Raw genomic sequence first — 13,229 nt, 5'->3', positions numbered from 1 at the left:
TTTCTCATGTTATAAATAAATACTGTAGTAATGTTAATTATTATTTATTTTATTTTTAGGTAATGTTCATATATATCATTTTCCGTTATCTATCGAATGTCAGAAAAATTAGTTTTTATCAATTTTCAACGCATTCTTTATTATAATTTATTAATTAAAAATATAAAATTTTACGAGTTCCTCGAGGTTGCAAGTCACACCGAGATTGTAAAAAAAAACCCTAATCCACTAAAATCTTTAAAAAAAACCCTATAAAATTAAAAAGAGTTAATCACATGTACATTGTCAATATAAAGTTTTTTTTACATTAACTGTAACGTAGAAAAAAAAAAGATTCAATAGCCAGAACGGGCCGTTCCCAAATCAGAACGGGCAGTTCCAAACTACTGATTGGGAACGGGCCGTTTTGGAAGGAGAACGGGCCGTTTTGGATGAGTCCCAGAACGGGCCGTTCTGATTTCAGAACAGGCCGTTCTGAAGGTGGTTTTTGTGCGTATTGAGGGAGTTCAGAATGGGCCGTTCTAGTATCGGTACAGGCCGTTCTGTCCAATCTGAAAAGTCTATAAATAAGGGTTGGGGCCTTTAGGAGAATGTGAGTTTTTAGAGAGAAGTTTTAGAAAGAAGGTCTCTGGATTAGAAAGCTTGCTTTGGGTAGATTGAAGTTCCGGGATGAGCTACGAAGGGAGTTCTACTTCTTCTCAGTTATTGACTATTTTGAGTCAATCTTCAGGTAAGGGAAGCTAGACTGTTTGTTGTTTAGGTTGCATGTGAGTTTAGAAACTCAATTGATGCATGAATGCTAAGAATCCATAGATGGATTGAAGAAAATCTTATTTTTGAGGTTTTGAGAAAAAGGAGGATTTTGATGATTTTGATGCATAGGTTGGATGCATGTGAGATCTAAGTTTATGTAAGTTGTATGGAGCCTATGCATTGTATTTTTGTGTTTGCATGTGACTGGATTTGTTGGTTTGGATGAGAGTTTTGAACTCTCTGACTGAGATTAGGCCGGGCGCAGGTTGAGCGCGCCAAGCGTGGAAGAACTTAGAGCTCTTGGGTTGGTGATAGGCTAGGCGCGAGCTGACTGTGCTGTGCGTGATTATATTTATAAATAATTGATTTAAATTGATGTTTATGCATGTTTAAAGTTGAAATTTTATATCATGTATGTATGATATATGATGTATGGTGCTGTGTGATTCATATGTATGTTTTGTGATGATACGTATGAATGTTTGAATATGATATGACATATGTATATGTTCATATGAGTATGTTTATTGATCATAATGATGGGTAGATCATTTATGATGTATGATGCATTATTGCATGTGATATTTTATGACATGTGTATGATTGTTAATCATGATGGTGGGCAGACCATTATGATGTATGATGCATGATTGCATGTGATGCCTATGGCATGAGTCTAGCCTAGGACTTGAGGAGAGGAAAAATATTTTCGAACTGGAAGAGCTCACATAGAGTTTCTTGAGAGTGGTGCTTGGATAGGCCACTGATATATGAGAGTGGTGCTTAGGGAGGCCACTGGATTTGGGAGAGTGGTGCTCAGATAGGCCACTAGGTTGAGTGAGTCTCCTCTAAGTCCTTAGCTAGTGTTGGAGCGGGGTATAAGGTCGAGGGTTATTCCCTTAACCAAGTACTCGGGAAGGTGCGTGGATCCTTGCGGATAGTCGGTGGGCGAACTCCACAATTGACTTGGTTATGCATGCCAAGGTGGTGGTAAGCCCGTACCCAGCTATGCTATACCTGACAGTAGATCTGGACTTCCAATTGTGTAAGTGACATCATCCGAGTAAACCTGAGTGAGGATTATATCCTGTTTAGCTGTGACCGAGTGGGCGCATTGGGCGTGAAAACGGTTGGGGTGGTTTCGGTAGGATGAATGTCACTTATATAGCTCTATTGTTATGGAGATCTCCTAGGTGTATGTGTGACGACGCATTAGATGATTGATATGCATTGATCTCTGTCATGAGATGCATTTATTGTATGATTATTAATATGATGAAGTGTGGTGTTTGACTTCATGATTGGTGGATTGCATTTTATGCATGAGTGGTGTTGGATAGAGTGTATGGTGTGACTCTATGAACATGATTGATAGTTGGATGATGTGTAGTATAGATTTTATTCTGTACTTGTATGATTGGTTTTTGAACTCTAGCTTACCCTTCTGTTTCCATGTGGTGTGTAACACTCCAATTTTTTTAAAAGGTATTTTTGTAATTAATGGCATTTTGTAATTTTAATAAAGGAATAAGGGTATTTTTGTAATTTTATTATTAATGGCATTTTCGCAATTTTATTAAAGTTTGAGGGGTAAAAAGGTAACTTGGAACGGGCCGTTCCAAGCAATAAAAATATACTGAAATTTCAAGTTGAGAACGGGCCTAGAACGGGCCGTTTCAACAAGGAGAACGGGACGGGACGTTCCAGAGGGAGAACGGGCCGTTCTGCTGAGATTGAGAACGGGACGTTCTGGTTTCAGAATGGGTCGTTCTGCTTTTTGAAAACGGGCCGTTTCGATATTAGAACGGGCCGTTCCAGTTGAGAATTTTACGCATATTTGAACGTTCCGGAACAGGCCGTTCCGAAATCAGTACGGGTCGTTCCGGGTGCGTCAGATTGCCTATAAATAGGAGGCAGGGGGCTGTGAAAAATCATACAGCCAGAAGTGGAAATTTAGAGAGAGAGAGAGAGAGAGAGAGAGAGAGAGAGAGAGAGAGAGAGAAGAGAGAGAGAGAGAGAGAGAGAGAGAGAGAGAGAGAGAGAGAGAAAGAAAGAGGGAAAGAGAGGGAAAGAAAGAGGGAATCCAGAGGGGGGAGGTTCTGCTCAAGTTTTAGCTCCTACTTATCTAGGTAAGGGGGAGGAGAACCTTATCTCTTTAAAATTTTATCTACTACTATTTTTATTTATTTATGTTATTTTTTATGTATATTTATTTAGTGGGGTGTCCCTAACCTCATTTATTTGCTTAACCTTTGATTATTTTTGTCTATAATAATTATTAAGGTGTTCATATTTTATATTGTTTCATTATTTTATAATGATTGTCATTTTTATTTATATCATTGGTATTCTTAATATATTCTTTTTACATAGATATATTTATTGTAAATATATTTATAATCAACTATGTTATAGTTGTGATATCTTGGACTCGTTTTGTTGTTATTTCTTCACGTATTTATGAAGATAAATATTGTTCTATGGCCATAGAAGATAAAGTTTGAATTATTTGTAGCTGGAGGTTTGACCTTGGGAATTTAAATGAGTAAAGAATGAAGGTGAAATATCCTATTGTTGGTTAATGTGAAATATCCTTTTATTGGTTGATATTTTGATGATGCTCATTTATCCTGACTAGTCACTACAAGTATAATTCAAATTTTATTGTATCATGAAAATATAATATATGAGTTGTATATATATTTATATTTATATATATACATATATATATATATATGTTTAATATTGATTATAAATAATTCTGTTTATTCTTTTGAATTATTGTATTTATTGGATATTGTTCTTACTCCTCTCTTTTCTTTGTTTTTATAAATTAAATATATTACAAAATAGATGGATCTACTTTGGATTCCAGATCATTTTGTAGTTGTTATAGCTGTTGTCTTCCTTGGAAGGAATTGGAATGTGGAGGCTATTTGATGAATCTATTACAATTTTTTGTAAATTTATTTTCACTATCAATGTAAATATTATAATAAAAGTGAAAGAAAAATATATTGTGTAAAATAATACATTATTGTAAATATTTTAGAACGATATATCATATATTAAATTCACAAAATATGATTGTTCTTTACCTTTATCTTTATTAAAAAAAATATTGTTAACGATATAATTGTGAAAATATTATATAAGAAAATATATAATTATTATTATATAAATTGGGCGTTAGAATCGGGCGTTATATTAAGTAGTATCAGAGCAGGTCGATTCAATCGGCCGTGAGTTATGAGTTTACCGTGCTCATTTGGTAGAGTTTATAGTTTTAGCAAATGAATCCAAGAAGGTTTTGAATGTTTTGATAAAAGGCTCAAGTGTACATCTCTGTTATTTTATTTTACATGATTTGGAAGTTATAAATTATTCCTAACTAGGAGGCACTGCCACCTTTACTGGAATCAATTTATATTTCCTTTATTACTTTTAAAATCTTATTATATGATTTATTATATTTGATGCTTATATATTGATTTTTTATGGGTTAGGTTGAATAAGGGTTTTATTTTAGTTTCTAAGTTCTTTGTGCTAAATATGTAAGTTATTTTGGTTTAGGATTGTAGGAAGAAGCTTAAATAATGGTTTGAAAGTGTTTTAAGGTATTTTTGGGGCTTTAGACTTTGGTACGCTCTTTTGCGGATCTATGCAGGAAATGTCTTAGCTGTAGTTTTATTGTGCCAATATAAGTATTATATTAATAGAGTATTTGATAGAGTTGAATTTTATGATCTTCATAAAAGTTGTAATCTTGGATGTTAATTTGTCAAGGGCACCAAAATCAGGTACGATGGAGATCTAGAACTTTCATTATGATTATTTTAATGAGCAAAGGTCTATCTATTAGCGCTGATTATATCTATTATAATTCTTGAAATTTTAGCTAAGTATATGATCATTTTAGAATTTCAAGTCTTCATAAGAGTGATAGCTTATCCTGTTAGCTTTCTTTTGGTGATAGGTTTGAGATCATTTGGATTATTATAATTTTCTATGTATCATTTTCTTTGATAGGTTTTAAAGGGATATATATGTTATCATATGATGTTTGTGAGTTATTAGGAAATCAATTTTATTCTAATATTCTGAGGTGTTGTATTGTGGATCAAAAGTTTCTTTAAGGTTGTATGATGTTATGGGGAAAAAGGTTGTTCATGTACAGGCTATACGTAGTAAACGGTAATTGATTCATACATGCTTAAGGATGGTATATATGAAGGATTAAAGTAAGTATTTTGATATGATTTGATATGCATGTATGTTGATATGTGGATAGATAACTTTAGGGATCAAGTAATGAATATTTGTGTGTTTAGTGAGATTGACCTTAGGATGTGATATCATCATATTGGAGTTAAGGGTGAAGATATATCCAAGACAACATTACGCTAAGTTATCTAAGTATGAATTTTTATTGTATAAAGTGAATTTTTTAGGTCTTGTAATTTCTAGTGGAGATATGATATAGATCTATCTAGAAATTGTATTTAAATGGGAGATACCTAAGTCAATTAGTGAGGTTAAGAGCTTTCTTGCATTAACTTATTAATATAGGAGATTTATTGAGAAAATTTCTAAGATATCATTACTTTTTGTCTGGATTCACCAAAAAGAGAGAGTTGCCTTTATGGAATAGTAAGTGTGAAAGTAGTTTTTAAACTCTTAAGGAAATATTGCCTAGTGTTAAGATTATCGGATTTTAGTAAGTGTTATGTGTTATATAGTGATGCTTCGAAAACGGGTTTGAGTGGATCGTTGATGTAAGAAGGAAAGGTAGTAACTTATATTTCTAGGTATCTAGGTATGAAGAAAAAATTCATGAAAAAAAAAAAATTACCTTACCCATAACCTTGAATTAAAGATTGTAATATTTACACTTAAGATTTTGGAGACATTACTGGTATGATTCTAAGTTTGAGATATTTAGTGATCATAAGAATCTTACACATCTGTTTGATCCAAAGGAGTTGAATATGAGACAAAGAGATAGTTGAAAACTGTTAATGATTAAGATTTTAATTTTAGTTGTTATTTGGAAAAAGCCAATGTGGTAATTGATACTTTGAGTACGAAAGCTCTATATATATCTCCTCTTATGGTTAAAGGGATGTATCTTTGCTCACATTAGAAATTTAAGTTTGACTTGGGTGTAGATGGAATGGTTAAATTAGAGATCTGGTATGTGTACCTAGTGAACTTATGCTTAAGTGTTTGATCTTTGGAAAGGTTGTGGAAAGACTCACAAAAGTTAAACCAATATTGTGACAGATGTCTTGATTATGATGATCACTGATATATTATTTTTGATTATTTAAGGATTGGATTTGATTGAAGAATTTAGAAACTTAAGCGTGATGTGTAAGCTCACCCTTAGGAACATTGAATTGAGTATGTTGAAAGGACTAATAGATTAATAGATGTGATTAGAGGACTAAGAAGTTAAATCTTTTTTTTTAGTGAGCTAAGTGGAAAAGATTGGTAGTGGTATAAATAGCCCTTTACGCTTGAAAGTTGATGATGTTTTGAGATTCAAAGATAGAATCTATGTGCTTAGTAATCTCGAATTAAGGAAGATGATCTTAGAAGAAGGACATAAAAGTACTTTTAGTATTCATTTAGGAGATACTAAAATGTATCAGAGTTGTGCAGCGGAAGCATGGCCTAAGGAGAAAAGAGAAGTAGAGGAATTTGGATACTAGTATATAGTATGCCAAAAGTTTGAGGTGAAACACTAGAGTCTTTAATATTTTTACAGTCTTTAGACGTCCTAATTTGGAAATAAGATTCTGTATCCATGGACTTAGTTGTAGTTATGTATGATATTCTTAAGAAATTTGATCTTATGGATAGACTTACCGAGTTTGCGCATCTTGTACTTATGAACATTAGATAGAGAGATTGATAGATTTGTTCATCAATAAGGTAAAAAGTGATACATGAGAATTAGAAAGCAAGATGCGAGAAGCTTATTCATTTCTGTTTTCAGGTAAATTTCGGGGACGAAATTTCTAAAAGGAGGGGAGAATTGTAACACTCCAATTTTTTTAAAAGGTATTTTTGTAATTAATGGCATTTTGTAATTTTAATAAAGGAATAAGGGTATTTTTGTCATTTTATTATTAATGGCATTTTCGCAATTTTATTAAAGTTTGAGGGGTAAAAAGGTAACTTGGAACGGGCTGTTCCAAAATTGGAACGGGCCGTTCCAAGCAATAAAAATATACTAAAATTTCAAGTTGAGAACGGGCCCAGAACGGGCCGTTTCAACAAGGAGAACGGGCCGTTCCGGAGGGAGAACGGGCCGTTCTGCTGAGATTGAGAACGAGCCGTTCTGGTTTCAGAACGAGCCGTTCTGCTTTTTGAAAACGGGTCGTTCCGATATTAGAACGGGTCGTTCCAGTTGAGAATTTTACGCATATTTGAACGTTTCGGAACGGGCCGTTCCGAAATCAGTACGGGCCGTTCCGGGTGCGTCAGATTGCCTATAAATAGGAGGCAGGGGGCTGTGAAAAATCATACAGCCAGAAGTGGAAATTTAGAGAGAGAAAGAGAAAGAGAGAGAGAGAGAGAGAGAGAGAGAGAGAGAGAGAGAAAGAAAGAGAAAGAGAAAGAAAGAGGGAAAGAGAGGGAAAGAAAGAGGGAATCCAGAGGGGGGAGGTTCTGCTCAAGTTTTAGCTCCTACTTATCCAGGTAAGGGGGAGGAGAACCTTATCTCTTTAAAATTTTATCTACTATTATTTTTATTTATATATGTTATTTTTTATGTATATTTATTTAGTGGGGTGTCCCTAACCTCATTTATTTGCTTAACCTTTGATTATTTTTGTCTATAATAATTATTAAGGTGTTCATATTTTATATTGTTTCATTATTTTATAATGATTGTCATTTTTATTTATATCATTGGTATTCTTAATATATTCTTTTTACATAGATATATTTATTGTAAATATATTTATAATCAACTATGTTATATTTGTGATATCTTGGACTCGTTTTGTTGTTATTTCTTCACGTATTTATGAAGATAAATATTGTTCTATAGCCATAGAAGATAAAGTTTGAATTATTTGTAGCTGGAGGTTTGACCTTGGGGATTTAAATGAGTAAAGAATGAAGGTAAAATATCCTATTGTTGGTTAAGGTGAAATATCCTTTTATTGGTTGATATTTTAATGATGCTCATTTATCCTGACTAGTCACTACAAGTATAATTCAAATTTTATTGTATCATGAAAATCTAATATATGAGTTGTATATATATTTATATTTATATATATACATATATATATATATATATATGTTTAATATTAATTATAAATAATTCTGTTTATTCTTTTGAATTATTGTATTTATTGGATATTGTTCTTACTCCTCTCTTTTCTTTGTTTTTATAAATTAAATATATTACAAAATAGATGGATCTACTTTGGATTCCAGATCATTTTGTAGTTGTTATAGCTGTTGTCTTCCTTGGAAGGAATTGGAATGTGGAGGCTATTTGATGAATCTATTACAATTTTTTGTAAATTTATTTTCACTATCAATGTAAATATTATAATAAAAGTGAAAGAAAAATATATTGTGTAAAATAATACATTATTGTAAATATTTTAGAACGATATATCATATATTAAATTCACAAAATATGATTGTTCTTTACCTTTATCTTTATTAAAAAAAAATATTGTTAACGATATAATTGTGAAAATATTATATAAGAAAATATATAATTATTATTATATAAATTGGGCGTTAGAATCGGGCGTTACATGGTGGAACTGCGATGATCTTACTTGGTATGAGAGCAGGTCAGGGCTAGCTTGGAGTTGAGGTGACCGATGCGAGACGGGGAGTTGGATCCTCATGTTAGAGTTACCATTTTGTATAACGATTTTGTCTGTGCTTGACCGACACTAAAGAATTTTATTTTTGGGATGACTGTACATATATGGAGTTCTATTTTATAACCTTTTCATTTTTAATTATACGTGTATGTATGAGTTATCCAACTTAATATTTTTCTTAGTTCACTAGTAGTAGTGCGATTCTACTAAGTGTAGAGACCATGACGGGTCGTTACATTAACAACCAATTATATCTTTTAATTGTGTCATGTCACTGTAAATATATTTACTTTTAACAATGACATGACACAATTAAAAGATATAATTGGTTGTTCGTGTAAAAAAACTTTACACTAATAGTGTATAGGTGATTAACTCAATTAAAAATTAGTTGTAACGTTGGCTTAAGTAAGAAGAAACGGATTGACAAGTCTTACCCCTCCACACTATAATCAATATATATATATATATATATATATATATATATATATATATATATATATATATATATATAAGGAGCGTTATAATAACACTAGTGTAACTTTTACCAAGTGTTACACTATTCAATAACTTTATATTAAATGCAAAATTTGTAAATCTAACTGTTAAATTAAAACTTCATATCTCTTAGATCATGTATATCAAAATTTTATATTAATCCAAGATGATTTGATACTTCATTTTTATAAAACAAAATTGACGTAATATATTCATTTCAAAATATACTAAAATATGAACACTTTGATCACCTCCAAATTATTGTTCAATTTTAACAAAATTTGATATACACCTATAAAGTGATATGAACTTTTAATCTAACGGTTGAATTTACAAAATTCACATTTAATATAAAGTTATTGAGTGATGAATTTGGATCCTCTTCTGCAATATTCTCTCTCCAGCCTCTCTCCTGTAACATTAATAGCCATATATCCGATGACTATTAATGTTGCAGGAGAGAGAATATTGCAGGAGAGGATCCAAATTGTTGAGTGATGTAACACTTGGTAAAAGTTACACCGCTATAATTATACCCCCTCATATATATATATATATATATATATATATATATATATAAGAAGAGATCCGAGTAAGTCTATTTAAATGTATTATGTTCAATAACTCACGTCCTACGTCAAATTTTAACAATTCAACTATTGAATTTAAAGTTCTTAAGATCAAATTTACAAAATTTTTAAAAAATTTAAAAATTATTTAATATTTTATTTTATTAATTCAAATTGACTGATAATTATAAAATTATTTTACATTGATTTGATTTAATAAATTATAAAATAACATAATTTGATTTAATTTATCTTCACCCCTAATCATAATTATAAATATAAAAACTTGTAAAAAAATAATTATAATATATATTTATATTTTTAAAAATTATATATAAAATTTTTAATACCAGAAGCATATGAATAACCATTCCTTTAGAGAAGTGTTACCCCCTCCAAATTATGCAGGCTGAATTATCCTCCGACGTTTAAACTAATGATAATAACAAGTTAAAATAATTTTTTTACGTTAAATTAATCTACAGGTATATAATTTTCAGTGTTGGAAGGATTTTTCAGACCATCACTTTTGGAGGATTAAACATTATTTTCGTTCCCTTTATTATCTAAATTTTCTATTTGTGTCATGTCAACCTCTTAGCATAAAAATGTGACATGCTTTCACATAGTTTCATTCCAGCATCTTTTACTTCACCACCATCGTGGAAGATGAGTTTGTTGCAAATATCAATTAACACCTAGACTTTGAAATTTATTTTTCATAATAGAAACTTTGTTTACCAGATCCAAAAAGCACCTATATTAATTAATATTATTAGGATTGTGAGACAGTGACGCTCGCAAGGTGACGTAACTTTTGTTTTTTCCCCTTTTGCTTTATTTGCTTTTATTCTATTCTTCTTTTATCTGACGAAAATTTAGCATGTGTATGTATCAATGCTAAATTAGGCATGGAATCTGGAGTTTTTGAAGACGGAACTCTAGCTCACATTCATTTCTATAAAATTATATTTGTCATTATTACTTCACAAATATATATATATATATATATATAGCTAGAGAGCAGAATTTTAAATCCTTTTAAATTTTTTTTATTTATAAGCAGAATTTAGTTTAGATTCTTTAGAATCAAGTAGATTTGATTAAAAAAAAAAAATCCGTCTTTGTCTGGTTAGTCACTTAGGAGTTTTATTTGGTGTAGGGGGCTGTTTATTGTTTTTCTTGGGGTGACTATATAATTGATAACAGCAAAATATGTATTTGTTTTGGCTGGAGGGAGCTGTCTCTTTTTTAGTTTAGGATACCTAGCTATATTCTGATTTGTGATCCTTTGTAAAAACTATATATGTTTAATTAGGCTAATATTAGGTAGTCCACGCTATAATTATATCTGTTTTGCTGTAAATAAATTGCACCCTAAAATTTGTTTATTTGTCACTGTGTTACTTGCAGCATAGAAACATGTAATAAAGCTAACTGTCAAAAAAGTATAATATTTGTCACAAACTTTCCCTGTACCCCCGAAAGGCCATTCCTTTGGCCTCTGGATTAGAAATATGAAATTAAATTACACACTTCTCTCTCCTTCAATACCACCTCTTTATTGTCAAAAAAAAAAAAAAGAAAGAAAATACCACTCTTTATTTTCAAAACCAGAGGCCAAAAAAATCCCCAACTACTCTCACATGAAGATGAACATCAACCCAAACCCTCAAACACCCTCACCCAAGTTTGAGAGCGACACGGTGGGAGATCGAAACCCTTTCAATATATTCTCATGTTTGGACCAATAAAAAATTTGAAAATTTTTTAAAATGACAAAATTTATGACTAATCTAAAAATAAATGAGTTAATGAATATACCTCCTCCCAGGTTTAACATGGACATCGAACCCCCTCCACTACCTTTAAATATCCTTACACTCATCAATCATCATAAAATATTTCTCTTTCTATTTCATTCCCATGAAATACTATATTGATGAAAGAAAGCAAGGTATGTTACAAATGCTAGACCTGAGCTTCGGGTTGTTTGAGTTCCATATTTGGCATGGGATCAGCATTGGAAGGAGTGATGCAGTTGAAGAAGCATGTGAGGAGGTGAGTGGTGTAGTTGAAGAAGCATAATAGCAGTAAGAGAATGAGGTTGATGATAGAGTACCAGTAGAAATGAACAAGAAGAATCTGCAGGAGTGCTGCACATCCAATGATCCCTGACACGTGGAATGTTATGATGGTTGCTTGGTTGATGATGTGAGCCATGGATGCAGCACAGGGTTCCGTAAATTTAAACAACATAAGCTTGAGTAGCTAACTTGTATGGAAAATAAAAGTAAAATTAAAATAGCCTGGTGGATCTTTCAGCAAATAACATGATGATTTTGGGATTAATCTAACTAACTAACCCCTTAACTATCAGGAATTTAAATCTGAACTGAAAAGGGAAGTATTACATGAAGAAAAGTAGTTGGTAGAGAAAAGTAAGAAAATATGAGCATATAGGGCGAAAAACTAGTGAAAAACGATATATTGATAAAAGCAACGAGGGTATGTTACAACTGCTAGACCTGAGCTTGGTGTGGCTGCGGATCCATATTTGGCATGAGATCAGCATTGGAAGGAGTGATGCAGTTGAAGAAGCATGTGAGGAGGTGAGTGATGCAGTTGAAGAAGCATTTGAGGAGGTGAGTGATGCAGTTGAAGAAGCATTTGAGGAGGTGACTAACATGGTTGAAGAAGTAGAAGGAGGCTAGCAGTAAGAAAAGGAAGTTGATGATAGAGTACCACAAGAAGTGAACGAGTAGAACCCAAAGAAGAGTCTCACATCCAATGATCCCTGAGACGTGGAATGTTATGATGGTAGCTTGGTTGGTCATGTCAGCTATGGATGCAAGCACGTGGGAGAAGATAGCAGTGAGGAAAAGCAACAGGGTTGGAGATTGAGTAGTTGATGGTTGGAAGGGATTGATAGTGTGGGAAACTCCTTCACCTCCATACTTGATTGCAATGCATGCTAACTCTAAGGTCATGAGAACAAGGTAGGCTTTGTGCATATTCATAGCAGAGAAAAGAACGGCAGAAAGGTAACTAGAGATAAGAGGATGAGTTAGTGTCTAAGGAAGGGAATGTAACATATAAATAAGAGGCTTGCATCAACTTTAGTGCTTTCTCTTCTCTTTTTTCCGTATCTCCGATATGTGCCAAAGCACTGTTGGCTTTTCTTTAGGAAATTTTATTAGTTCCCCTTTAGAGCATACCGAATTATCTTCCGACGTTTAAACTAACAATAATATCAAATTAAAATAACTTTTTTACGTTAAATTAATCTACAGAAATATAATTTTCAGTGTTGGAAGGATTTTTCAGACCATCACTTTCGGAGGATTAAACATTTTCGTTCCCTTTATTGTTGGGAAAGAAAGCAGAAACATGTTAATAAAACCAGCCATTTAGGCGGATCCAGCCATATAGGCGGCAACAAATAAATAAAACTAGCTAGATGATGATAGACAAAAAAAGAAAAGAAAGTAGACAACACAAAAATTTTACGTGGTTCACCCTTACACTAGGGCTACATCCACGGGAC

Source organism: Cajanus cajan, chromosome 3, assembly GCF_000230855.2.
Source record: "Cajanus cajan strain Asha chromosome 3, NIPB_CcT2T_4, whole genome shotgun sequence".
NCBI lineage: Eukaryota > Viridiplantae > Streptophyta > Magnoliopsida > Fabales > Fabaceae > Cajanus > Cajanus cajan.
The sequence above is the reverse complement of the archived record's forward strand: the minus strand, read 5'-3'. Positions refer to the sequence as shown.